At 43.1% G+C, this 24992-nt stretch overlaps 1 protein-coding gene across 1 annotated transcript in view; it reads left to right on the top strand.

The window, feature by feature from the left end:
* DNER (delta/notch like EGF repeat containing) overlaps positions 1-24992 on the top strand; it is a 313637-nt gene that overhangs the window by 143528 nt on the left and 145117 nt on the right. The gene's annotated exons all lie outside the window — the stretch shown is intronic.

Raw genomic sequence — 24992 nt, forward strand, 5'->3', positions numbered from 1 at the left:
GGGCAACATGGATGTGTGACCTTTGGCACTTTAGAGCTCAAACCTGCTTCCTTTTGGACTCTAGTCTGCTTCCTCTAGGACTAGTGGACAACCTGACACACTGAATGTTGGTCTCTTAGAAAAACCCTGTTCTCACCTGATTCAGGCCTGACCTAGGAGGCTGGGCACAGCCCTTCAGAAGCCATTTGCTACATTTGAACCTCTGACTCAGAAGCAGCATGGAGAACTCCCTTTGGGGTTCCTCTTTCCCACACTCACCTCCTGGGTCACTTTTGACTCTTCACTTTCCTGAATATACTTAAATCTGCAGTTTATCCTTCCCTAAACTACTATGTTCCCCTAGAGTAGAAATGGTCCTCATAAAGCGAGATGCATCCCCCTGCCCCACTGTCCTCTGCTCCTCCCAAAGGCTACACATGGGCAGTTTCCAGAAGACTCTTCGCCTGGTTGGCATTCTGACCATATCCCGCATTGTCTTCATCCCTCACCCAGCACTGAGTATCTTTGGGGTTGGAACGTGTAACTCCAGCCCCTTAGCAGACCCCGTATCATCAGCTGCTTTATTAGAGCTTGTTGCTCGTGCAGCCTCAACTTGACACAAGCTCAAGTTCAGATTCTAGCCATCCCAGTCCTGTGCACCCCAGCAGCCCCCTGCATCCTGCTGTTAATACCCCCTCCTGTCTGGTCATATATTCCAACAGCCCTCCCCTGGAGAGGGGCAGAGACAGTGTTTGCCTCTCAGGGACATTGTGAGGGTTCAGTGCGATAATGGATGCGAAGGTGCACATCACAAACGTTAGGGATGATTCTAGGTTACTTAGGGTACTTGCTCTATTTTTTTTTCCTGAGATATACTACATATTTTACTAAATTAAGTGGAAAGTATACAGCAGGACATACTTTCTAAGATATATGTTTAATGGAGATATAATGAAGATAAACTGGTAAAATGAAATGCTCGGCTCTTTGTAATTCGTATTGTATTTTTATTTGATGGACCTTCCTCTGATAAGAAGGCCATTTCCCAGTCGTTGGAAATCCAACTGAGGTGTGGGTTGTGGGGAGCGGGGATTTCACTGGGTGGAGAAATCAGGGTGGGGAAAAGAGGGTGGGGTCTTTAACTTCAGCCTCGTATTTGTCTGTTCAGATGGATATTGGATTACCAGCACGATATAATATTGCCCAGGTCAAATCCAAATTTTACTCCCCCAAACGTTGCGAGTAACTGTTATTTCCTTTCCCTGTCTGTTGTAATAATTTATCTACAAGGTTATAGTTTGTATATTTTGGTATAAAGAGTTCCAGTTTTTCTTTTGTATTGATTTTTTAAGTTTTCCTTTTTTAGTGGATTAAGCTGTCTTAGGACATGGAGCTAACGTTTCACAAAAATGTATGTGCTACCACCACTCTTTATTTAAAATGTCATTAGTGTTACCAGAAGATATCCATTTGAAATGTTAGCTTACGCTTGGTATCACCTTTGGTTGTAACATAATTATAACTACAGACTGATGTTGGGGCTAAGGACGGAGATCCGGAGATCCGTAAGGAAGGGTTTTCTAGCACTGATATAATTTTATACTCTTGAGATTCAAGGAATTTTATGAACTCCAACAGAATTTGGGCTCATTTTGCTAATAAAAAAATTTCACGGAAAAATTAAAAAAAAATTTTTTAAAAATTTATTTATGATAGTCACACAGAGAGAAAGAGAGAGGCAGACACAGGCAGAGGGAGAAGCAGGCTCCACGCACCGGGAGCCCGACGTGGGATTCGATCCCGGGTCTCCAGGATCACGCCCTGGGCCAAAGGCAGGCGCTAAACTGCTGCGCCACCCAGGCATCCCAGGAAAATTTTTTATCTTGGGTTGAAGTGTATTGCTCCTTAGAGGAATAATTTTTAAAAATTTCGTTGGGTATATTAATAATTAAATTAAGGATTTTTTTTCCTCAAGACTTATATGCAGGTTATGATACGGAGACAGGGATTTTGAGTCACAGCCTTTATTTCTCCAAACCGTTATTTTCCATGTGGAAAATTTGTGCTATCTTTTTAAATTTCCCAAGTAGAACATTTTAAATGTTTCATGCATCTTTGTATTGGAGCTCACAGTCTTTCAGCGTTCTTCTTTTTTAAGGTAGGGGACAGTCTCGTCACCAGCTCCTTCTGAGGAAGAATGGCTGGCCTCCTCACAGTGCAAGGCTGCCTACACCTACACACTGCCAGCCACTTCCTTTACGAGATCTTTTTATCTTAAAGAAACAAGATTTACCTTTTGTAATCCTCTTGGAAGTCTTATGCTTTACTACAGTGACATGTGTTTGATGCTCTTTTTGTTTAATTCTTTTTAAAGGCGGCTTCTTAAAAATGATTCATTTTTACAACACTGGGCTCTCTAGACACGAATACATTTTAGCTAGGGACCGAGAGACTCTTCTGAAGAGCACAATTCATTCATTTGGGGACACGAGCCTTCATTTGACAGATGAACAAATGGAGGCCAGCGCGGGTGAGAGAAAGCTTCTAACACGCCAAAGGGATGGTAAAGTTCTGGAGTCGTGGTGCTGTGTCCTAGTCACTGCTGCTCCTTTCTAGAAAGAAAGGTACTTTCAGGAATGGACTGTCTCCTCTCTGCCCCTCACTCTCAGTGCATTCCACATACAGAATCAATGACCAAAGGGATTTTAATATTTCTGTGCAACAGGGTGGAGGAGTCCCTTCTGTGGCTTTGGGAGAGAAACTTGGTCACTGTTGCCTGCTTTACCCAAATATTCTTTCTTTTTCTTTTTTGAAGATTTTATTTATCTATTTATGAGAGACAGAGAGAGGCTGAGACACAGGCAGAGGGAGAAGCAGGCTCCCCACAGGGAGCCCGATGCGGAACTTGATCCCAGAACCCCAGGGTCACGACCTGAGCCAAAGGCTCAACCGCTGAGCCACCCAGGTGCCCCTACCCAATAGTCTTTCTAAAAGTCTCTTGCAAAGAGCCTGTTAATGTTCTGCATGTCTGATAATGTACTCATATTTGACCAATTTCAGTAACACTCCATTGGATTTTTAAAAACAGTTCCCCTTTGTTACCATTGCATTATGAATATTTATACTCTTTCATGGAAAGAAACGATAGAAGATCTCACGAAGCGTGTGGCTCTCCCTTCTGTGCCTCAGTGCGTCAACCCCTTTTCCTCTGTGTTGTCATCCGGCATCAACACTGCTGCCTTCTCCTTAATCATTTCCTCTGCTTTCCCTAAATATGCTTCTCTCAACTGAGTTATTTGCTTTATGCAATGTTTTGAGGTCAGTAACTAAATTGACCTTTGAGTAGCCTTGGCTGCTCCGTGGCCAGCAGCCAAGGTGTGTGTGTGAGCTCACTGAGTGGTTTATCTATCTGATGGCTCGTGTCCCCAGATAGGAAGGATGCATGGTTCCAGTCGCATTTCTGTAACAAGCAGTTGTCTGTCTTATGTAGGGGTTTCTGGTTTTTTTTTTTTTTCATTTTTCACTTGGAGTTGCTTGGACGCATTGCTGTGATAGACACTCTCAGGGGTGAGGGCCACAGCCTCTGTGTGAAAACATTTACTCAGGGTGGAAGCGCCGTTGTTGGACTCTTTTTCTAGGCTTTTCTTTCTCTGGTCACCTGCCCTTAGGCACATGTCCCCGTGCTTCTCCTTAGGAAACTCTATTCACCCCCCTGCGTGTCCTGTCCCCATCTGGACCTCCCCGCTCCCCTGTCTCCTCCATACCTCACCCTCCTGTCCCCTGCATCTCTTTCTCTCCAAGGCTTCATTTAAACTCTCCTTATTTAGAGTGGTTTAGGAGAAAAATGGCCAGCCAAAAATTCTAGTCTATGTAGATTCTCCAATCCTCTTAAACTCTCATAAATTCTTAAAGACACATAGACAACCCTGGAATATTCTCATGGTTCTCCTTTTGATCAGAAAGCTCAGGCTGGGCATGTCTGCTTTACCTATACTTCGGTTTACCTGCTGGTTCAGAGAAACCCCACTTTTCCCTTCACATCTTTCTCTTTTCTAATCCATATCTGTTGTCACCACCATCTGAAATTTTCTTTCTTTCCGCATCTTTAAAATTATTTTCATTTTGATCTAGTGCATTCTCTTACATGATCATTCTTTTTTGTACAATTTCTAGTACATTTTTAACGTCTAATTTATCTCGTAAAAATAAGTGCATTTTTAAAAAGATTTTATTTATTTATTCATGAGAGACACAGAGAGGGAGAGAGAGAGAGAGGCAGAGAATAAGTGCATTTTTATGTTTAATCCACACCAGTGGTATTTCATTTGCAACCTACTAAAAAGCTGCTCTTAGGGTTTGAGATCTGCTTTAAGCTCACAAAGAAATGAATGATGCAACCTGTAGCTCATAGCAATGCCCTTGTAGGAGCTGGGCTTGCTTCCTCAGGATTACAGCTACTAAATTAGCCACAGAACCCTAGAAATAATGACTTCTAGGTCTTTGTAACGGATGTCTTAACTAGATTAGAAGTTTTCCCATTCTGCCTATGACCCTTTTGTGCCTCCCGGGAGCTGCAGAGCCCTTTGCATTTCCTTGATTCTATATTTTCAGCTTAAAAAGATTCTTGTCTTGCAAAATGATTTCTAAAGCAGCATGTTCTCTTTATTTTCTTCTCTTGACAAATAAGAAGGAATAATGCAGTACTTTAGCAGGTACAATGAAGGTTGAGATTTTTCCTTTGGTAAAACGGCACTGATGCAATGGCCCTTCATAGCCTCAGGCTTTAGATCTTCATGGATTTATCCTCACTGGCATCATGATTGGAGATACAGTCTTTTGTAGTCTAACAGTTTATATGGACTTTTTTTTTTTAATAGCAAACTTTTTTAAAAAAAGGTTTTATTTATTTGAAAAACAGAGAGCACAAGCAAGGGGAGTGGTAGAGGGAGAAGGAGAAAAAAGCAGACTTCCTGCTGAGCAGGGAGCCCAATGGAGGCTTGATCCCGGGACTCTGGGATCAAGACCTAAGCCAAAGGCAGATGTTTAACTGACTGAGCCACCCAGGCATCCCAGAATTTTTAACAAAGGACCAACTGATGCTTTATTCTTAGGCAAAAATTTCTAATCTGAGCTCAGTTGGACCATGGTTTTATGGCAGCCCGGGGGTTCAAAGGTCAGTTTTTGAGAACCCCATGAATCTGCTGCACTAGAGATTTTTATGTATTATGCATCTTTCTTAGGACAGAGCCAAAAAGTTCATTAGATTGTCAAAGATAGGAGTCCAAAATATTGAGAACCACCACTTTAAGCACTGCATGTGGTCAGGTGAGAGTACATAGGCTTTTTAAACATTTTCTGCTCATTTAGTGTTGTTTCTTTTGAAAAAAAAAATCTGTTTCCAATGTCCTCATACCAAGAAACGGAACCTACTTTTATTAAGTTACACTTGCAGGCAGCAGGGCTGTGAGAAATACTCAGTTCTGCGTTAGTTTAGAAAATGTGCATTGCATGCCTCTCATTTCCCAAGCACTGTGCTAGCCTGGAAGTGCAAAGTGATTTAGGTGTGGTCTTCTGAGTGAATGGGGCAACACAGACAGAAACAAGTGCCATAGATAAGACACGTGCAAAAGGGGCACAGGATTCAGAGGAAGGAGCGGCTAGCTGCCAGAGGGAGGTAGGGCCGGCCAAGTGCTCTCCTTGGATATACAAAGTGCAGTGTATGGCATTTTGATGGCACAGGAGTCTGTGTTGTTAAGATAATTTAATAATAGTGCTAGAAATTGATTAATGGCCATCACAATAGGATTTAATTTCAGCTTGCTTGTGACAGAAAATCCTATCCATTCCTCCAACTGCCTCTCATCTTGGATATGAACAAAGTTATATAAAGTTAAGCGCTCCAGGTGTGAATCTTATTTCCTGGGTTCTCTTCACTGGGCAAAGGAGGACCACACCAATTAGGGTAAGGGTGGTGGGCAGTATTCAAACAGGAAAAGTTCCAGTGGAAAAATAGGGACAGGAGATTTCTTAACATCGCAGTTTGGCGGAAGAGCTTCCCAAAGTCATGCATAGTGGCCAATATTAATTTTTTTTGCACGTGCCTATTTTAGCAATTTAGACCTCAGAACTCTAGGCCATTTCTTGATGAATTCTTTTGTTTGTCAGGAGTGAAAAATAACCAGGGGATCAATTGGCCAGACACTGGCCCTCCCCATCTGCCATACTTCTCCATCTTGCTCGTGGCTAGCTTCCAGCTGTGTGTGACCACCCTGTGGCAGTGAGGACCATGTGGCTCCAGCATCTGGCTCCGCGTGGGAGACACAGAGTGGCAGGGAAGGGCTGTGAGGAGGAAAGGGCTAGGTCTAGGCCAGGGCTTGTCAGAAGGAAGGGTTCCCATGCGGAGTAAAAGATGCTTCATATATGTTTTCCTCTTCCTTGTTGGAAAGGCCACAGGGGGATGCAGAACGAAATTGGTAATTCAGCTCTTGCAACTGCAAAGATTTTATGGCCTGCTTATCTCTCTCCCGCACACTCTTTAAGTTATATTTTTCCTGCCTCTGATATCCATTTTAATTTGTATTTCACTCTTTAATGGTATACATTTTCTGTGAGCTCCTCAGATCTTTTGGAATAAGTTAGGCTATAAAGAAAGACGATATTGGTTGGGGCACTGAAAATTTCAGTATATTCTTTTACTATACCTTGATAACACCTTCCTGATTATGATGTGTTTTAGGGCCCTTGGAGTAAGGATGGGTATTTGCATCTTAGCTCTGACCCAGTAAAGTAGGGTTGGTTCTCAGAAGTCCTATAACTCATCGTTCCCATATGTAGGTTGCTATTGGACTTGTTTCTAAATTACCCCTGTAGAGACAGAACGTGAGAGACTCCTAACTCTGGGAAACAAACTATGGGGGGTGGTAGGGGAGGTGCGCGGGGGGTAGGGGTGACGGGCACTGAGGGGGGCACTTGATGGGATGAGCACTGGGTGTTATTCTATATGTTGGCAAATTGGACACCAATAAAAAATAAATTTATAAAAAAAGATATACTGGCAACTATAAAAAATAAATAAATTAATTAATTAAAAAATAAATTACCCCTGTATTCTTGCGGTATCAGACCTTGCTTACTTGCATGAAGCCTTTAGGCTTCCTTTCTTTTGACCCTCTGCCAGTCATTCCCATACAAGCAGTATCTTTCTAGCTAGCTCCTATTTGTGAAGGAGGATCGAGTATACAACTTTGCTATCTCAATCTGGGTTTCTGAGGTCTCTGGCCTCCTGGCTGTATGGTGAGCTGGAACCTTCCTCTCTAAGCCCATAGGCACTGAGCCTCCTCTGGCTCCCTGAGTGAAATCTGATTTCTTGCCAGCATGAGGCCCCACTGTCCCAGGGAACCCCTTCACGACTGTCACCTTGTCTGACTACTGTTCTATGGTAGGTCTCGTCTCTGTGATCTGGACCTTTGTGTCTTCTTGATACTCCTAGAAGTTTTTCTCAGCTCTTGTAAGCTGATGCCTGCCCATAGTGGGGCTGTTTAGTCCCTGCCTCTGAATCCTGTGGCTTGAATCACTGGTCACCCTTTTCAGATGTTCATCTGACCCGACCCTGCACATTCCTGTTTGATCATGTCTCTGGTATCATTTTCCCCTAGCCCTGTCTCCTGCTTATTATTATTATTATTTTTTAAGATTCCATTTATTTATTTGACAGAGAGATTGAGAGCACAAGGAAGGGGAGTGGCAGGCAGAGACAGAGAAGCAGGCTCCCCACTCACCAGGAAGACCTATGTGGGGCTCAATCTCAGGACCCTAAGATCATAACATGAGCCAAGAGCAGATGCCCAATTACCTGGGCCACCCAAGCGCCCCTCCTCCTGCTTCTTTTAACTCATGACATTTTTGCTTTACCAACTAAATCTCACTTTTCCTTCTGATAATCATTTTGTCAGCCAGCAGCACATAATGTAACATCTGAATGTTCTTTATCTTTTTTTTTTGTATGTTGATTTTATATCTTTAATTAGACCATAAATTTCTAGAAGGAAGGGACCGTATCATAGCTTCTTGTACCATGATGGCCATATGGTGACCACCTGAGTGATTACATTTTGCTCATATGTAACAGTTATTCTCCTCGGTAAATGCCATGTGAAGAAATTTCTAGTTGTAAATGTCAGTCTTAAGAATTCTTTGTAGATTTTTGCAACCCACCTCTATGACATTTAAACTTTCCCCTCTTTATTACCTTAAATGTATTTGAGGATCAAACACACACACACACACAAAGAAAGAAAGAAAGGTAGAAACTTTCCATCATTCTTTTGGGAATGCTATATTTTATATTTTGTCCTTTAAGATGTCTTGCTCTGGCAGCCTGGGGTAAAACAGTCAAAGAAAATTTAGAAAGGACAGCAGCTATAGAATCATTAACATCTTCTTTTGCTAAAACCTTAAGATTTAACAAAGGGAATGCAAATGTCTCACCTTTTCACGGTCACCTTAAAACCACAGTTGACTATGGTCTTTTGAAATCCATGCAATAGAGAGAAGAAACTTGGAAATGTTTAAGAAAAGAGCAATAGTTGGAACAAAAGTAGAGTTTAAGTACAGGGCTGTCCTGAACAGTATAATTCAGATAAAATTCTTAGAGCTCCCATTTGCCTGGTTGGGAGATTTCTATTAAGTTAAACTTTACTTAAATTGAAACCACATTTCTATGTTATTAGCAATCAGTTATTCTTTTTGATCTTTTTATTACTGGTAATGAATATTAGCATTTTTTTATTAGTTGGCCTTGCGCTTCAGTGCCTTGCTGTAATTTTCCTAGACATTGTCATTATCAGCATCGTTTGTTTATTGATAGCTGTTGATTGTGGTGATAAATTAAACATTGTTAACAAAACCGCATTCCATTGTTGGGTGGTTGTGGTCCCTAGAGTTGACCATCTAAGGTTCCCCGGGGCCAACATTGAGCATTAGTTGCCCTGGCTGGGTGGCCCTGGGGCAGGTGAGCAAAGGTGAAGGAGATGTTTCTCCTACCCTTCGGGACAGTCTGGGATCAGGCTTTGTGGAAGGCAGATTGCTGGTCTCCCCGAAGAGCTGGCTGTTCCACATCATACAAGCTCCTCAAGTCATTCTTTCACATACCATAATTCGTGCAAGTTCTAGGATCCGTAAGTAAAAGACAACCGTAGGATAGAGCAAAACCAGTCAGGGTCCATGCCTGGAGCATGACTCTAAGTTACAAAGCTGCTTCTGCAGATTTCGAGCCCCAGCTTCAGAAGTTAGGAGAACAAAGAGACCGAGGGATTCTATTATGTGGGCCTGATGCATCAGGTGGACGGGCTGGCTTAGTTTCGAGAAGCAAACTCAAGATATGTCTTCATCACCCTAAATTCTCCCAGTCTCCCTCCCCATTCAGTCACATTGTCTCTTCTTGTCCCTCAGCCTTTTATTTAGAAAATAGAAGTCGCTCATGTTACTTATAGATTACTTTGGAAAAATGAAGCAATAAAGGAAACTGTTTTTATCTTTTAAAGAATTTCTTATTAACTCTGAAAAGAAAAGAAATGCCTTAACTGAGACTAGTTTTAATCCAAATCTAATCTGTAGAATTTGATGGAACCATTCTGTTTTCTTTTAACTTAGAGGTACACCTTCTCAGGGCTTTACCAGTTTCCTGTCAAAGCTTTTCTTGGCTTCTGTCAGTGCAAATTTCAATTAAGAAAGTAATTTCATGAATTGCTCTGTTTATAGCCATTTTCTGCCCCTCCATGGTGTACCTCCTTTACTTCTTTCTAACAGGGAGAGAAAGGGGAGGGGAGGGAGAGAGAAAGAAAGCAACTGAGTCTTAGGGCTCCACCCAAGATTACGGTTTTCTCTCACCAAAAGGTAATTTTCCAATTTACCCTTTTCTGAAAATTAAAAAGGCTCCATGACAATAGGTAATATAAATAGAAATAATATTCACACATTTTTGGAAAGAGGGACACATTCCTGTGCTGTTTGGTTATTTGCCTTTTTTTTTTTTAAGATTTTTAAAATTCATTCATTCATGAGAGACAGAGAGAGAGGGAGAGAGAGAGAGAGAAAGAGAGAGAGAGAGAGAGAGAGAGAGAGAGGCAGAGACACAGGCAGAGGGAGAAGCAGGCTCCATGCAGGGAGCCCGACGTGGGACTCGATCCTGGAGCCCCAGGATCATGCCCTGGGCCGAAGGCAGGCAGATGCTAAACTGCTGATCTGCTCAGGGATCCCCTGCCTTTTTCACTTAAGGCATCACTGACATTCTTTTGTGCTAATAGGTGTACATCTGTCATATTCTTCTTAATGGCTGTATAGTGTTCCACTGAATCGTTGTGCTATAATTTATTTAGTCAATATGCTATTGTTAAATAATTGGCTCCTTCATTTTTTTGCCTTTGAAGACAGAATTTCAAATACAACTATAACCTCATCTTTGTATCCTTTCTATTGATTTATTTGGGTTTAGTTTCCAGATAGAGAATTTGCTGGATCAAAGGGTTTGTATATTTTAATAACAGCTTTGATACACCTTATCAAACTGTCTTTAACTTTCTTCTAGTTTTCGCTCAGGATAGTCCGTTTATGTTTGGAATAGTGTGCACTGTTGCCCTGGCATCAACTTGTGACTAGTTGTTGTTAACTCGATCCAACTTTGTGTTGACATAAACCTCTTAGCAACTTCCTTAGCAATCCGAGATGCTTAGGGATCTCTGCAGGGAGAAAAGTGGTCACTCATAGTTTCCAGAGAAAGGAGAGTACAGATCTCTTTAAGCAGAAGATACTTAAAGTGCTCACACATCAGAGTCGTAGTAAATGGAATGTTTCATTGGATTATTGCATTTGTACATCTGAGTCGATGTAAAATGGTGGATGGGGTGATGGAGAAAGAAGAGTGGTTGCTGCTGTCATGGTTCCTACCGCATGGTCAGGGTCTAGTGACATTTCTCCGTCTTAATGTCATGCAAACAATGTTCATACTCCAGAAGGCTGCAAGCCCTGATTCCGGTACCATCTCCTTCTCTTAGATTCTTTTGCTTTCCCATTTCCATATGCTGAAGGTAGATATTTAAGTTCCATCTATCATAGACTTTTTGTGAGGTTAGAATTATTCTGTGAGAATGGAGCAAAGGATTTTCCAGAAAAGACAAATATTTTGAAAACGCATCAGAGATGCTTTAGAGATAATCATTTGACTTTGACACGAGATCGTGGTAGTTGTAATTGTTTCTCTCAAAGCTCTTGAGTCGGAAACTGAGAGCAGCAAGTAAATGGACCAAACTGGGGCACGTCAGCAGGAGAAAATTGTCTAGTTTTTAGAGAGGAGTAGAAATAATTAGCATTGCATTTCAAAAAGATTCTCTTGCTTTCTTCTCTCTAATGCTCTGTCTGACATTTGGGTTTTGAATGCCATGATATTTTTGGTATCCACATACATCCCTAGCAAGCAATGCGCTCATGGTTGTCCTGTCTTAATGCCGTAATTGTGAGTTTGACCTACAAAAGTTATATTTGCTTGGTAGACAAATGGAAAATCTCTTTAAATAAATACACTGGCAAATACTGTTTGGCTACATCAGTAATAGCAGGTGCCAGCCTCTGGAACACGATCATGTTAAAAAACAGGCTCTGTATCCTCTGCTCGTATCCCTATTTACCATCCGCAAACATTTATTGATTAATTACCACTTGTAGGACACCGTGCTCACTACGGGGCTACGCAGAAATTTGAGATCCCAGTTCCTGAACTGGAGAGATTTTAGCCTCCAGGGATGCAGGATATACTCATTATGTAACCCAGATAACTGTCACTGTCCCATGGCTCTGTCTTATTCATAAAGTCACATCAAAGAAACCCAGTCAAGTAGCCGGTAATGGATTAAAACACTTGGAATCTTCATCTTTTTGAGAGAACCCAAATGGCAGTGGGAAGAATGCATTCCTATCATGCAGCAAAAATCTCACTGATCTTCTCTCCTCCTCACTGCAATCTTCATAGTCTCCACGTGTCTGCCACTTGCTCTGTGAAATCCCCTCCGCCACTCTCAGTGTCTTCTCGCCCAAATCTCAGTTCAACACTCAGCCTTTGAGATGTTTCCTATTTCTTTATTCTTGCTCCTCTAACTCTCCGACTACACTGTATCAGTGAAGTCTCTTGGGTTTGTTTGTTTGCTCTTTTTTTGTTTTGTTTTGTCCATTCCTGGGGTTCTCCTCTACAGAGAACTGGCCTGGGAACTGACCCAGCAAGTGAGAGTGCTTCCGCCCTCAGAAGCAGAAGTAAAAAGAAGAGTGTAAATATCCATATAATAACTAGTTGCTACTTTTGTTAGATATGAGTGATTTGAAGATGATAGAGAGGACATAAAGAGGTAAATGAGAAGATAAAAGAATGCTTATTAAATAGCAGATGAATTGTATAATTTAAGGGCTCCATGAACTCGGGAGAGAAGAATAAAGTTCAGGCTTTAGGCTTGTTTATTTTGAGTTTGGCCTTGAACTGAGGAATAGATATAAGGGGGAAAGACATTCAGGGTAAGAGGACTGGTGCGAACGATGATGTGGGAGGGAGGTCGGTTTGGCCAGAGCAGTGGATTTCAAGAAGGGAACCATGGAGGATTATGAAGAGGACAGGAGGTGGGAGCCAGGCTGTCAAGGAGAGGGACAACTGGTATGTAGGGGCAGTGGTGCTGGTCTAGTGTGATGAACACTGTGGGGTTGATTTTGGTGATGAGTGGGAAGAGCCAAAGTCAGGTGGAGGAGGCAGCGGAAAGCAGGACACTGAGTACTAGGAACATTGTAAAAGTAGGTTCTCTAGATGTGATTCTTTTTTTTTTCCTTAGGATTTTATTTATTTATTCATTTATTCATGAGAGACACACACACAGAGAGAGGCAGAGACACAGGCAGAGGGAGAAGCAGGCTCCATGCAGGGAGCCCAATGTGGGACTCGATCTCAGGACTCCGGGATCACGCCCTGAGTTGAAGGCAGACGCTCAACCGCTGAGCCACCCAGGTACCCCTCTAGATGCGATTCTATGTCAGGGAAGCAAGGAGACAAGAGAGGCAGAGTCAAAGGTGACAGGTAGCAGAGTTTCAAGCTGGGGCGTATTTCTGTTGGAAAGGAAGGCCTTTCTTTGAGAAGAGCAGTTGCAATCAGTTTTGACGTGTCTGTGGCATTGAGCAGGCCCGTGGAAGCGGAGACCCCCAGACCAGGAGGGAGGCTGTGGCTGCAGATGGAGAGCTGGGGGCCCTCTGCTTGGAGCTTTGGAGGGGAGCTTCTGGGAAGGGAGGAATTTCCCGAGCGAGAAGGGTGGGCGGGGAGGGGGTTTGGGGGAATGCCACTGTTTAGGCTGGGTTAGCATGTGGGAGAGAAAGCGAGGGGGGCCAAAGGGCAGGGTGGGGAGACCAGGCCGTGGGAGGGAAGGTGAATCAGAGAGGGGAATTTCGAAGTTGGCGATCTTCGAGGCAGAGTCGTTCTCAGTGTGGCCTTCCCAGCTCTGGTGGACATTTCCTCCCGCCAGTCGGTCTCGCCCCAAACCTTGGTGTCACCCTTGAGCTTTTTCCTTTCCTGTCCCACAGCCATATACCAGGAAGTTCTTTGGCTCCAAGCTCAGCATGTCCGGGATCTGACCGCATCTTTCCGCTGCCCTGCTCTACTGCCCGGGCCCAGCCTCTCCTGGGTTTTTGCCAGATCCACCTGACCTGCCTCCCTACTTTTACCCCTGCCCCCCAACTGGGCCAGAATAACGACATCCCGGGTCTGCTCATAGTCCTTGGCATCTCCTGTTTCACCCAGCCAACCCTTGGAAGCCAACCCTGGAAGTCCCACAAGGCCTCATGTGTCTGTCCCTTGATTCTCTGACTCCTTGGTCTCCTATGCTCCTCTCTCTCGCTCCCACCACTTCCACCATTTTCCGTCTCCCCAGGCATCCTCCTTGGGCTGGTCCTCTGTACCAGCTACCCACGCCTGCTGGCTCACTCCATTACCTGCTTCGTGACCTTGCTTACTTGTCACCTGCTCAGTCAGGCTTCTTCTGGCCCTGCTCTTGTACAGCTGAAGCCTCCTCTCCTATCTGGGCCCCAGCCCTCCATGCTCCCCACACCCTCCTGGCTCTGCTCTCCTCTTCCCCCATAAAACACATCCCCTTTCTAACCTGTCTATACCTGCTAGAGTGTAAACACGATGAGGGCAGGAGACTATGACCTGTTTCCTACTGTATCGCAAGCCCCTGATGCAGTGTGTGGGGGAAGTAGGCCTTCAATAAACATCGATCGAATGAATAAATTAAATGAACTGTGAGTTCCTGGTAAGTAACCAGAGTGGGGGTTATTTTCTAAGTGTGGGAACCCGACTCAAACTTGCTTATGCAGAACAACCAAGAAAGCAGCCAGGAAAGGTGGTGAGAGTCTCCTGCAACTGGATGTCCAGATATGGATTTGGTTTGGTTCAGGTTTCCTGCATCTGATTCTATTTTATAGAATATGTGTGGAGACATGTAGATGCACATGCCTGCATGTGTGCATCCATCACATGTAGATACACAGGGGTACGGCTGTGTTTGTATGCATGTACACACAGTTGCATGTGCACACACATGGACGCCCATTCGTGTACATACACATACATAGACGCCTATCCCTATGTAGATTTGCACACACGAGACACACGGACATGGATATGCACGTATATGATTCAAAGGACTTGACAGGTGGGTGAGCATAAAAGGGTAGATAGCTTGGAGCAGAGGAGTGTGAGCATATAAAGAGGCATGAAACTGGACAATTATTTGGGAAAGAAATAGAATCTTTAGAGTTGGAAATAATGCTAGTATTTGTGTGGAGGATATAGTACACAGCTAATATTCATGAATAAAAACAATCAGCAAAATCGTGAGTTGATTTTCTATTAGTGTGCTCATTGTATTTTTCTTAAAATTTTCTTTATTATTTTAGTCGACAGACAATGTGTTCTTCGTTTCAGGTGCACAGCCCGGTGATTCAACAATTCTATATTTTATGGAGTCCTCACCATGACGAGTGTAGTTATTACCTGTCACCATATAACGTTATTTCAATATTATCGATTCGACTCCCTATGCCGTACTTTTCATCTTTGTGACTTACTCATTTTACAACTGCGATGGTTGTATTTTAAGGAGCATTTCCTTTAGAATATTAAAGTGTGGTTGGCTTCTACTAAGAAGCCTGATCCCAAAGCTCATCTTTTACGCTAGGAAGCCAGGCCTCCTGTGGTGGCAGGCAGCCCTGTTACCAAGGCGGGGGGCCTACCATTAGCATTAGATATGGAAGCTAGACGGAACGAGCAAAAGAAGCAAAAGAGATGAAGAGGTACAGACTTCCAGTTATAAAAGAAACAAGTCACGGGGATGTAAAGTACAGAACAGGGAATATAGTCAATGATATTGTAATAACATTGCATGGTGACAGATGGTGACCAAGCTTACTGGAAGCACTGAGTAACGTGTAAAACTGTTGAATCATTATGTTGCACACCTGAAGCTAACATATTGTATGTCAACGATACTTAAATTAAGAAAAATATATGATAGGGGCACCTGGGTGGCTCTGTCAGTTAAGCAACCGACTCTTGGTTTTTGGCTCAGGTCGTGATCTCAGAGTCACGAGATCGAGCCCCGCATTGGCTCCTGGCTCAGTGGAGAGACTGCTTGAAGAATCTCTTCTTCTGCCCTCCCCACACTCTCTTGCATGTTCTTTGTCTCTCTCAAATAAATAAAATCTTTATTAGAGAGAGCATAGGCAGAGGGGAGAGGCAGAAGGAGAGAGAATCTTGGACTCCCCACACTGAGCAGAGAGCCCAACGTGTGGGGCTCGATCTCAGCACCCTGAGACCATGACTTGAGCCCAAACCAGGAGTCAGATGCTTAACTGACAGAACCCCCCAAGCGCCCCTAAATAAATAAATCTTAAAAAAATATTCTAAAAAAAATATTCTATATCTGGACCTTGGTGGTAGTTACTAGAGTTTTTACATTTGTGAAAACTCATTATATTTTATTGTATGTAAGTTATACCACAATAAAATTAATTTAAAAAATAAATGGAAGCTAGAAAGGGCTAAGACCCACTGGATGTGGGTCAGATCATTTTTTTTTTCTTTGTTTCTTTGGTTGGGGGCCTGCGCCTTACATATTGTGATTCCAGTTCGATTTTCCAGTGCTGCAGGCCATCTGTTCAAAGTCAGATTGGGATTTGGGGCAGCAAAGGTTGTAAGGAAGACGGAGAGGATTTTTAATTTGCTATGTTGAGTATCCCAGAGATCAGATAGCGTTCCCAGGACTTTTGTAAAGACTGAAGCGTAAACACAGTCTGATCTGGACAGGTGAAGGAAACCCTTTGCAGCCCTCGGAGCTGCCAGTCACATAGAATTAAATAATTTAATTTCGAGAGAGAGCTGATTGGGAATAGGGACAGTCAGTAATTCCTTCTTTCTCGGTAAGCCCTGAAGTGGTATTGTTTGTGGTCTGGAGCAGGGCCTGGTTTATAATTAGGATTGCCACCTAAATTGGTCTGGGGCTCTGTGTTCAGGGCAGCTCCCGGCTGAGATTGAAACCACTTTGCTTCGCGGTCAGAGCTGTTGGTGATTATATTTTTTCCACCAAAGCTGTTAGCTAAACCAGGGGGTCAGAAGAATTTCTTCCTGTCACTACCAGCTTTCTTTTCTGGGTTCCTTGCTTCTCTTTGCTTCCTTGTCCCTCTTGTATCCTCATGTTTGCCCACTCAGGCCCCACACTCATCCTCCCTCCCCCTGCTCTTGCTGCCTTCCTCTCTTCTTCCCTTTTCAAGATATTTATTGAGTGACTACTGAGTTGGGCACATGCTTGGCCCTGGCAATAGAGCGATGAACAAAACACCTAAAAATTCTTGCCCTTGTGAATTGGATGTTTTAGCGAGACAATAGGTAATAAATGATTCCACAAATAAATAGCAAATTATAAGTGTGATAAGCACACTGTGCTGTGACTGTGGTTGATAATAAAAGTCTGACATAACCTCGGGCCAGCAGGGAGCACTACCTTAAAGAAAGATACTAGGCTAAAATACTAAGTAGGCAACAGGGGAACCTTTGCTGGCAAAAGGCTGGAACTGCATGTGCAAAGGCCCTGTGGCTGGAGATAGTGCATAATCTCCGAGTAACTGCAGCGTGGCCACCAGGCTGGAGCTCAGAGAACTCAGAGCGAAAGAGGTGCAGATGTGGTGGAGAGGCAGCCTAGAGGAGACACGCTGGGCTCATGGAGGACACGTTAAGATCCACTCAAGAACTAACTGCTGACGGAAAGGAACTGGTAAACACGTTCATCCTGCATATGGTCCCCGCTGAAATATATGCACTGTCACTTTGCAGAAAAGAAGTCATCCTTAAGACGACATACCTGGTAGTTGGATCCATAGGTGCCTTTGGCCACATCCCCAGAGATTCTGATTTACTGGGTCAGGCTGCAGCAGCATAACCATTTGTTTAATAAACCCTGTAGGCGATTCTGATTGTAAGCCAGAGAGGAAAGGGGCTGAGTGATAGAGAACTTTCTGGAGCTCCAGAAAGTGGAGCAGGTAGGTAAGACTGCCTCTGAGCATCCTGAGGACTGAGGTCGAGGGTGTGACTGTTCTTGTGGTGACAATGCTAATAGGAGCCAGAAATAGCTCAACCAGACAGGCTGAATCTGAGTCAACCTCTCCATCCCTCCCAATTGTTTTTCTTTCAAATCATGGCATACCGTTGGGGCTTCACTGCAATACATTGGCTAGTTTTATTTTTAGTACAATAATACATGCACTGGAAGATAAAGTTGTTATGCATAATTCAAGAAGCAAGTGCATCTCAAATTGGAACTCGCACCAAACACTTGTAAATTCAGGTACCTGCTTTCATATGACCTTGATGTTACCAGACCGTCTTATTGGTGGCCACTTAAATGTGAGGTTTTGAATCAAAGCCGAGCAAAGGAAAGCGATAGAACAAAGGCAGTCGAAAGATCGCATGCACAATGCTTGCAAGAGCTCAGAAGGTAAACATGTCAATCAAGAACTTTTTATGTTAGCTCATCTGAAGGCCCGGTTCTCCGACTCCCTAACGTTTATGAAGTCATCTGCAGCCCAATTAGCTGTGCATTTATAATCTCCCATTACCCTCACATCAACACAGAAAAGTGATTAATTATTTTGGCATTCATAGTAATGCCATTAATCAGAATGCATTCATTGGGTATTAATGACTGGATGTGGTGGGTAATTGTATATGAGTTCTACAGTAATTTAGCAATTGATTTACTAGTATTTGATGCGTTGAAACTGTACTAGTGGAAGATTAAGTGATACAATTCTAACTGATTATGAAAAGGCGATCAAATAGACATTGAAAATGATTAAATAAATGAAGAATTTCAATTGTATATTCTGTGTGAGCCAACAAAATTTCAAAGGAAAGTGCAAATTAATTTTCATGTTCTACCAATGGGTATTTGGGAACTGGCATTAAAAAATGTGTCCAATTAGGATGTGGTTTCCATATGCAATGAGTTTTTTTTTTCCTAAGTTTTTTTTTTTTCTAAGTGGAGATTACTTAATGCCAGAAATAGGCACATGGAAAGGTTTGACAGACCTAGTTGTAAATTTTGCTTCAAAAAAAGATTTTATAATTTGAGTATTTTTTTATACCATTTTATACCATTCAGTGTTTCTTGTATTAATTGCTGGTTATACTTTTTTAAAAAAATGTCTTTTAATCCTATGAAGTGTAGCCATACCTCATTTATTCACATATTTTGCTTTTACAACTTTAAATGTAGCCTAGAGCCTAGTTTTTAAAAGTAGAACCTAGGCATGAATTATTTAAAAGGGTAGATAATAAAAGTCACATTATTATGAATGTGTGCTGTGCTTTTGTTTGGAAACTATTTTTTAAATTCTAGCAATAATTTTTAAAAGTGGAAATAATTTTTAAAAATTCCATTTAAAAGGTTTGACATCACAGAAACTGAATTAGGGGACTCTCTAAATGACTTACGTGCTTATGTCCCAGCACTGCTGTTTTCTCAGGGGCATACCTTCCCAGAGCTATTTCCTCATACCCACACAAGTGTAGGTTCCATTGAGGATCCCACTTTAAGTAGATATTGGTTGTTGATGTTGCTGTGGATGATAGTGATGATGGTGGTGGTAATGGTAGTGGTGGTGTTGGGGGTGATGATGGTGATGATGGGGAGATGGTGGTAATGATGGGGTGATGGTGGTGTTGATGGTGCTGCTGCTGATGGGGTTGTGGTGGTGGTGATGATGGTAGTAATGATGGGGGTGATGATGATGGGATGGTTGCTATGGACTGAATGTTTATGTCCCCTTCAAATTCATATATTGAAATCCTATTCTCCAATTGTAATAGTTTTTGGAAATGGAGCCTTTGGCAGATATTTAGGGTTAGATTAGGTCATGAGGATGGAGCCCCATAATGAAATTAGTGCCTTATAAGGAGATATAGGGACCAGAGTTTTCTCTTTGCCATGTGAGGGTACAGTGAAAAGGCAGCTGTCTCTAAACCAGGAAGAGAATCCTCACCAAGATCCTGACCATGCTAGTACCCTGATCTCAGACTTGTAGCTTCCAGGATTGTAAGAAATAAATACTTGCTGTTTAAGCTAGCCAATTTATGGTATTCTGTTATAGCTACCTGGACTGACCTGATTGCAACAGTGGTGGTGATGATGATGGTGATGGTAGTGATGGCAATGATGATGATAGTGGTGATGATGGTGATGGTGGTGATGGTGATGATGATGGTGATGGTGGTGATGATGATGGTATGATGGTGGTGATGATGATGATGTTGGTGATGATGATGGTGATGATGGTGGTGGTGATGGTGATGATGATGGTGGTGATGGTCAGGATGGTGATGGTCATGATGGTGATGATGATGTTGATGATAGTGACTTACATAGTCCTTCCACATGCTTGCACTGCACGAAGAGCTTTGCCCATAGTAAGGCCTTTGATCATAACCACCAACCTGGAAATAGGTAGTGTTATTATCTCTGTTTCAGGGAGAAAGAATCCAAGGCATAAGTGATGTAAATAACTCTCCCAAATTCAGAGCTGATAAGAACTTGAACAATCTGGTGGTAGAGCCTTGCATAGCCTCCCGTTACTTCATGCAGTCACTTGGGCCTGGTTACTCATGGTAGTATAAATAGCAAAGCCACTAATTAGGAGGCAGTCATTTGCAATTAATAAATAGATATTGTGGGAAGTTGCTCACTTCTGTAATGTGAAACACTATCTACAGAATAAATAAAATATTACAATTAAACTATAGATTGGGATGCCTCAATGCCTCAGCAATTGAGCATCTGCCTTTGGCTCAGGGCATGATCCCAGAATCCCGGGATCGAGTTCCACATTGGGCTTCCTGTGTGGAGCCTGCTTCTCCTCCGCCTGTGTTTCTGCTTCTCTCTCTGTGTGTCTCTCATGAATACATAAATAAAATCTTAAAAAAGAACATTTAACTATAGATTATAGCTACCTGTTACTGTGCACATTTAATACTCCTGTATAATAAAAGGACTGACATTAGGTGTTTTTCCTAACCTTGTTCTCAGTTCTCTCCCACTCCTCCCCTGTCTGAGAGGTGAGCCACTCTCATGGTCAACCCTGCTTTGTGAATACTAAGGAAGATGAAGGAGACGGGAATGTGATGGAATTAGTATTTTGTGAGATTGCGACACTAAGGAGTAGCTCAGTGGTGATTCCTTCCGAGTCCAGGGACAGAAGTGGCACAGCAGCAGGAGTTTGCATGATTCTTTTGTACACCTATATTGGTTACAATGGTCTAATCTGTCATCATGGAGAGACCTCCAATACATTGACTTAAATTCTTTTTTTTTTTAAAGATTTATTTATTTATTTATGATAGAGAGAGAGGGAGAAGGGCAGAGACACAGGAGGAGGGAGAAGCAGGCTCCATGCCGGGAGCACGACGTGGGACTCGATCCTGGGACTCCAGGATCACGCCCTGGGCAAAGGCGCTAAACCGCTGAGCCACCCAGGGATCCCCCTTGACTTAAACTCTAAGTTCATCTCTCTCTCTCATATTACAGTGTAGACATAGGTGGTCCAGGCCTGAGAAGACAATCCTACACCCTCACCACACAGATTCCATCTCTGGATTCAGACCGGCTGCCCCCACTGTCATGGGGCAGAGGAAATGGGCCATGGGGGCAGTGTCATGGGGCAGTGGGAGGTGGAGGGGATGGGCAGGACAGCACTTGCTCAGTCTTCGTGGATGTACACAGAAGTGCCACACCTCCTGTCCCTGAGTCACTGAGGAGAGGCATATTCTTTAGCTGGCTGGCCGGGCTCCCAGCACAAGCCCCTAATGCTATTATTAAAAAGCATGTGGGGAGAATAGATACCACTGGGCAACTAGCAGTTACTCCCGTGGCTCAAATACTCAAGTCTTCACTTTGGACAAATAGTTTAGTCTAATATTGGTAGAGAAAAGAGTGTGGTAGGGTGAACATCTTGAAAAAATAAAATTGAACAGAAATACGGCACTCTGGGCTAATAACTCTTTACTGTGGGAATAGATCTTTCTTTTGGGAAAGTGTAGAATGTCAACCTACAGAGTCTCAGTCTAAAATTTTTGTTCATTTTGTGAGCCTGTGTTTCCATATTGAGTTTTCTGAGCCTTGTCTGCAGGTAAATAAGCAGAAGGTGCTGTTGAGATGCTGATAAAGCTGGGGGGCCGCAGTGAAGGGCCACTCGGTCGGACAGTAAGATGTGCTGAGAACCAGTCATTCTGTCTTCAGGTGACAGCAAAGCCGATTGTTTTTTTTTTTTTTTTTTTTTTTTTCAACAACAGCGTCCCATTGTCTTTGCAGTTTCATTTTCTTTGGAGCCAATGATATTGCTTAGTGTATACTTTTCACAGTCATTCAGCCAGGTGTGATCTACCCAACGATTTAGATGAGTGGCAACAGCAGAAGTATTTGGTCTGTCGCTGTTACGTGCCATTGTGTCGCCTAATTCAGAAAGTGTTTTTGGCCCTACCTTATTCAGGAACCCGCGGAAAATAAGATGATCTGTCAGAACGAATTTTCCAAAAAAGCAATGTACTGTTTTAAGTATCAACTTCAAAGTAAGCAGGCAAGCAGACAGCAACAGAACCCAGGCTTTACGTGGAAATCTAAAGAAAGCTTTGTTTAGGAAAGACAAGACAGACCTTGAATGAGGTCCTGGGATGGTCAGTGTGGCCAGGCACTACATGGGTGTGGTGAGAGCTTTCTTAGTCTATATTATTCAAGTTTCCCTCCTTCACTCCTGGCGAAGGGGGGAAACACGCATTCTGCACACACACAAACAGAAGGATGGCTTTGCTCCTACAGCGAAGGGCGTTAGTAAGCCTTGCTTGAGTGTCATGCGGCCTGGACTTGGTCTAGGTTCGTATTTTCTCCCTGCATCAGGCTCTCTTTTTGTGTCTGGACAGACATTGTCTAAAGATGACTTGTTTCTCAGGTTTTGCTTCTTAGCTCACAAGTACTAAGTCACAAATCTATGGGGATCCCGACCAGCTTTGTGTTCACCTGCATCCTACGTTCTTAAAAAAGCTGGTGCACATACACCGTTTCACCCACTGCTTCTGTGGAATGAGATGTGGGAATTGGGGGTGTTGGCCTTCCCACTGACTATGGGAATGCAGAAGCCCCGCTTCTCCAGCTAGAGCTGGAATCCGCAATCTTGCAAGCTTTTCATGCCTATCTGCTGCCAGCCCTGGGACCTCCTGGACTGTGAACAGTTTTTATAGGTTATAGGTATGTGCCAAATGACTCGCCAAGTCTTAATAGGAAAAGTCGGCAGTCTGTTTCCAACACCTACTGCTCAAGTATTTACGGCCCCGAGTTTTTATTTTGCATGTATGCTTTCCTTTCTCGGAAAAGAAAATGGTCTTTAGTCAAACCACCGAAGTGAGAAATGCAAATCTCATTTGCCATTAATCCCAATGAGGTATTAACCACGAAGTCCATTTAAGACTCTTTAGTGTTAATATTAAGAAGACAAGTGGTAAAATAAACAGTTAATGGCCTGGAGCCAGCCATCCCGCATGTTCCACCTGCCGCTTGACCACTCCATCCCAGAGATAATGACCGGACCCCCTTTTGGTTGCTCTCAACTTCTCATTGGCACCAGGGGAGGTGACTTTGGCAGAGTCCCTGTTTTAAAAGGACTGTAATGATGGCAGGACATTTTATGACTGTGTTAATGAGCACAGTGTGGGGTTGTGGGCAGGGCAGAGTGTTTGCATGTTTTTGTGCAGAGTGAGGGGAGGAGGGATGGAGAGAGGGGAAGGAAACCCAACTTTTTTTGTCACCGAAACTAGTTACTTGAGGATGTTAACAGATCTCTGGATAATCTCTGGAGTAAGTTTTGCTTCATTCTGGTTTTAAAACTCATTAGGGAAATCACTCGGTTATGTAGCAAGTAGAGGGGGCTCTCCAAGTGTAGCAATTATCTTTGCCCTCCCTCCCTCTTCTCTTTCTTTCCCAGCATCTGGATATTGAGCTGAACTACGTAGCATCCTTGAAATTGTTTTTGTCAGAGACCTCAGTTCCCCCCACCCCCCTTTTAAAAAAATACTTTATTTATTCCTGAGAGACACAGAGAGAGGCAGAGACAGGCAGAGGGAGAAGCAGGCTCCCTGAAGGGAGCCTGATGTGGGACTCGATCCCAGAACCCTGGGATCATGACCTGAGCCAAAGGCAGATGCTCAACCACTGAGCCACCCAGGTGTCCCCAGGTGCCCCTTTCAATGCTGAAGTTGTCAAGGGTCTGCCATCATGGAGTTCTGGATGTCCTTCATGCTGCAGAAATCCTGTCATTTCTTATCAACCTCATGATGAAAAATCTTGTAGCTATTTGTTTTAGTTAATTATTTTAGTATGATTCTGTTGTGGTCTGATGTCAATACACAAGTAGGTTTCTATCATGAATATTGGCCTGTAATGCTTGGTTCTGGGCCCTGTTCTGTCTCTGATCATTAGGTGCCCTTCTCTGTCCCAATAGTGCAACACCATCCGTATTGAGATGAGGCCCACATTGAAATATTCAGCCTTAACTATGCATGTCCTATGTCCAACCACCAGCTTTTGACTGCTCTGTTTGGAAAGGGGGTCTCATCAGAATCTCAAACGGACTCGATTGACAACAGAAATCTTGATTCACTGGCCCAGCATCACCCCCACAAAGTTGCTTACACTATGTATGATTTTTTTTTTTTACTTTCCTCCTGTCCCACATCCAATGTATATGAAGTCTTATTGGTTCTCCCTCCAAAATGTGATCTTTGAGAAAGCATAAGTCATGTTTTTCCCCCTGCTTAAAGCTCTTCAATGGATTCCCATTTTACTGAGGTTCACTAGATATCCTCTAATCTGGCCCTTTCTGCCTCTCTGTCTTCATCAAGGTCTTGGCCATTGACACATGGTGTCCTCATCTGTGTGACACATTGACCCTCTTATGTGATACATGACCTCCTCATCCGTGTGACTGATACATGACCTCCTCCTTCATGTGACATATGACCTCAGGTCTCTTTGCTGGCTCTTTCTTAGCCTTTGGAACTCACCCTAAAAGCAGCCTCCTACATAGAGCTGGATAAGCATCTGCTGAATATTGAACGAATGAGCTCGGCTTCCCTCCGTCGCTAGGCTGCCGTCCATCCCACCCACCCCTTCACACCAGTTTACTCACTGGAGTGCACAATTTGTCCACGTAAAGTGACTCAATATTTTTGAGTCAGAATTGTAGACTTGAACTATACACAATGATAATTTAAATATATGTTTATTCATGAACATTTTCAAAGAACTCCAGCCTTACATTTGTTGGGGTTGGAATGAAGAATATATTTTCTCATGAGAGTGAGAGGGTGAGAAAACGTGATCAGATGTGAGAGAGCCCCT

The sequence above is a fragment of the Vulpes vulpes genome, chromosome 9 (assembly GCF_048418805.1).
Source record: "Vulpes vulpes isolate BD-2025 chromosome 9, VulVul3, whole genome shotgun sequence".
Lineage (NCBI taxonomy): Eukaryota > Metazoa > Chordata > Mammalia > Carnivora > Canidae > Vulpes > Vulpes vulpes.